The sequence below is a fragment of the Salvelinus fontinalis genome, chromosome 30, assembly GCF_029448725.1.
Source record: "Salvelinus fontinalis isolate EN_2023a chromosome 30, ASM2944872v1, whole genome shotgun sequence".
NCBI lineage: Eukaryota > Metazoa > Chordata > Actinopteri > Salmoniformes > Salmonidae > Salvelinus > Salvelinus fontinalis.
The window spans coordinates 13867121-13871528 of NC_074694.1; positions in this window are offsets into that span (position 1 = coordinate 13867121).

Below are 4408 nucleotides of genomic sequence, written 5' to 3' on the forward strand. Positions count from 1 at the left end.
TAAGTTGGGCTTGGAGATGGAACAACTTTTGAACATCTGAGCTTGTGGTTGTTTGCGGGGGAAAGGGGTTGAGTGTGTATGAGTGTGTGTATATATCCCACATCTGTTGCTGGGATTAGTGGTGGAATAGTGGAAAACAATTGGAGGTTTACCTAGTAGCAATGCAAATATCATGGTACAGCCATATGGACACTCAATCACTATGGTACTTTTTAATGGTAAGTTAACAAACATATATTATGATAAATAGAATTGAAACTGGTATTTCATTATGGTAAATGGTGAAATAAGTATAGTCAGTTATAATTAGCAGATAATAAGGAAAGACAATCAGTATTTACCTGGCTAAAAGGGAAGGAATATAATATCTATTGTTTACAGGAAACAATTTTAGATGAAGCTTTGTGGAAAATCTACTTATCCCATCAGTAGCTTTCAATCTAAGTTGTAAATGCCAGGAGGTTTGTCATTATTGATCGAAAACAATCATTTTTCCACCTCTCCCACACTAACTTTACAAAATTCAAACTTGCAATGCTTTTCTTTCTTTATTAGTTTTTTTATGCATGAATACAATTGCTCACTATTCGTTGTTGGCATTTCCTGCCTAAGTTCTCACTTCGCCAATGAAGTAATAATATAAATAATTGGCAACATCAAATGGTTTTGTGATAAATAATTTAAATCATGTTAAATTATTATACAAAATTCTTGCAACCAATAGAATGTTATATATATATATATGGGAGATACAACAGTCCCAGCTCTGCAGATTTTGCTGCGAAGAGACAGAATCATTAGATCATTTGTTCTGGTACTGTCCATATGTAGATTGTTTTGGTCGTAGTTCAAGGAATGGCTGAAAAATTGCAACATTTACCTGGAGCTAACTCTGCAGATAGCACTACTGGGTGATTTGAAAAGTAATGGTCAATCGATCAATAATAACTTTAGCAAAAATGTTTATCTTAAATTTACAATCTGTAGAAATTATGAGAATAGAAAGGTTCAGAACTTTTGTGAAACAGCACAGTTAAAAATATATGGCAAATAGAAATCAGTAGAGAGCTTTTTATGTCTCTATTTTGGTTTGGTCAGGGTGTGATTTGTGTGGGCATTCTATGTTCATTTTCTATGTTTTGTATTTCTTTGTGTTTGGCCGGGTGTGGTTCTCAATCAGAGGCAGCTGTCTATTGTTGTCTCTGATTGGGAACCATACTTAGGCAGCTTTTTCCCACCTGTGTTTTGTGGGTAGTTGTTTTCTGTTTAGTGTTTTGCACCTGACAGGACTGTTTCGGTTTCGGTTATTCACTTTGTTATTTTTTGTTTAGTGTTCAGTTTAAATAAAAAGGCATGAACACTTACCACGCTGAGCTTTGGTCCGATTCCTCTTCATCCGACGACGACACCCGTTACAGAACTACCCACCACCAACGGACCAAGCAGCGTGGTATGGAGGAGCAGAGGGTTCAGGACTGGACATGGGAGGAGATATTGGACGGAAAGGGACACTGGAGACAGGCTGGGGAATATCGCCGCCCGAAAAAGGAGCTGGAGGCAGCTAAAGCTGAGAGGCGGCGATATGAGATAAGGCAGCGCAGCAGGCACGAGAGGCAGCCCCCCCCCAAAAAAATTGGGGGGGGGGCACACGGGGAGATTGGCGGAGTCAGGCGATAGACCTGAGCCAACTCCCCGTGCTTACCGGAAGCAGTGTGGTACTGGTCAGGCACCGTGTTATGCGGTAAAGCGCACGGTGTCTCCAGTGGGCGCTCACAGCCTGGAGCGCTATATGCCAGCCCCCCGCAAGTGCCATGCGAGAGGGGGCATCCAGCCAGGGCAGATTGTGGAAGCTCCGTGCGCTTGGTCTCCGGTGCGCCGTTTCGGCCCAGGGTATCCTGCGCCGGCTCTGCATACTGTGTCTCCGGGGCACTGGGACTGCTCAGTTCGTCCTATGCCTGCGCTCTGCCCGTGCCGGGCTAAAGTGGGCATTGAGCCAAGTGGAGGAGAGGTGTGAGTGGTAAGCACCAGATCTCCAGTGCTCCCCCACAGCCCGGTTCGACCTGTGCCTGCACACTGGAGGGGCCGGGCTAGAGTGGGCATTCAGCCTGCAAGAGTTTTGCCAAGGCTGCGCACCAGAGCTCCAGTGCTCCCCCACAGCCCGGTTCATCCGGTGCCTCCTCTACGCATCAGGCCTCCTGTAGGTCTCCCCAGCCTGGTGGGCCCTGTGGCAGCCCCACGCACCAGGCTGTCTCTGCGTCTCCTCCCTCCAGCGACGCCCTCCAGTCCGGAACCTCCAGCGACGCCCTCCAGTCCGGAACCTTCCGAGTCGCCCTCCAGTCCGGAGCCTCCAGAATTGCCCTCCAGTCCGGAGCCTCCAGCGACGCCCTCCAGTCCGGAACCATCCGAGTCACCCTCCAGTCCGGAGGCTCCAGTGACGCCCTCCAGTCCGGAGCCTCCAGAGTCGCCCTCCAGTCCGGAGCCTCCAGTGACGCCCTCCAGTCCGAAGCCACCAACAAGGGTGCCCAGTCCGGGGCCCACAACGAGGGTGCCCAGTCCGGGGCCCACAACGAGGGTGCCCAGTCCGGGGCCCGCAACGAGGGTGTCCAGTCCGGGGCCCGCAACGAGGGTGCCCAGTCCGGGGCCCGCAACGAGGGTGCCCAGTCCGGGGCCCGCAACGAGGGTGCCCAGTCCGGGGCCTGCTACGAGGGTCCCCAGCCCGGGGTCGGCGGCGAGGGTCCCCGCTCTAGAGGTGCCACCTAAGTGGGCCACGCCAGAGGTGGAGCGTGGTCTACGTCCCGCACCAGAGCCGCCACCGTGGAGAAATGCCCACCGAGACCCTCCCCTATAGGTTCAGGTTTTGTGGCCCGGAGTCCGCAACTTTGGGGGAGGGGGGGGGGGGGGGGGTACTGTCACGCCCTGACCGTAGAGAGCTTTTCATGTCTCTATTTTGGTTTGGTCAGGGTGTGATTTGGGTGGGCATTCTATGTTCATTTTCTATGTGTTTGGCCGGGTGTGGTTCTCAATCAGAGGCAGCTGTCTATCGTTGTCTCTGATTGAGAACCATACTTAGGCAGCTTTTTCCCACCTGTGTTTTCTGGGTAGTTGTTTTCTGTTTAGTACCTGACAGGACTGTTTCGGTTTCGGTTATTCACTTTGTTATTTTTTGTTTAATGTTCGGTTTAAATAAAAAGGCATGAACACTTACCGCGCTGCGCTTTGGTCCGATTCCTCTTCATCCGACGACGACACCCGTTACAAGGATTGGAAATGATGCAGACAATTACATTGATGGAAGCTACAAGATAGCTGCAATATTAAAGCAGATCTACCCCCTAAAATAATAAATAATAATACTTTGTCACGCCCTGGCCTTAGTTATCTTTATTTTCTGTAATATTTTGGTTAGGTCAGGGTGTGACAGGGGGGATGTTTGTGTTTTTGTCTTGTCTTTGGGTGGTTGTAGTGTCTAGGGGGTTTTGTTAGAGTGTATGGGTTAGTGTTGAGTGTAGGTTTCTAGGTATGTCTATGGTTGCCTGAATGGTTCTCAATCAGAGACAGCTGTCATTCATTTGTCTCTGATTGGGAGCCATATTTAAGGCAGCCATAGGCATTGGGCTGTTGTGGGTAATTGTCTATGTCATTGTGTAGTGTTAGCACGATTTGTTTAAATAGCTTCACGATCGTCAGTTTGTTGTTTTTGTTTCGTCGTTATAATTAAAAAGAATGTATTATTCACACCCTGCTTTTTGGTCCTCTCTTCCACGTCAAGACGATCGTGACACTTTTAGTCCATAAACTGATTTATACTTTAGAACTGAGATGGTCTGAAAGGATAATAACATATTAGCCTGAAGGACATAAAATATCCCAACATAGCATTGTGAGAAGAAAAAAAAGCATTGAGCAAAAAAAGACATTGCACACATTAGTGAAATTGTATTGTTTTCTGGCCAAGCATCAAGGGAAGCCTTGTGACAGAGTGCATGTGAGGGACAACATAGTTTTTATGTTCATGGTTTTGTGTGTGTGTGTGTGTGTGTGTGTGTGTAGAAGTTAAAGGGTTGTGTATACCTGCGGGCTGAAACTGATGCATTGGTGATGAGAAATGATATAAGAGCTGTTTTGTCATCCCAACACAGCATTTTGAGAGAAAAAACCATTGCACGCTTAAGTGAAATTGTGTCGGCCTTTGTGATTGTGTTTTTTTGCCAACTATCAAGGGAAGCCATGTGAGGGACGACATTGTTTTTATGTTCATGGTTGTGTGTGTGTGTGGTGAAAGAGTATGTATTTCAGTGCATGTAAGTGCGGGTGTGTCGAATTAAATCTAATTTTATTTGACACATATTTATCAGATGTTATTGCGAGTGTAGCAAAATGCTTGAAGTGTGTGTGTGTGTGTGTGTGT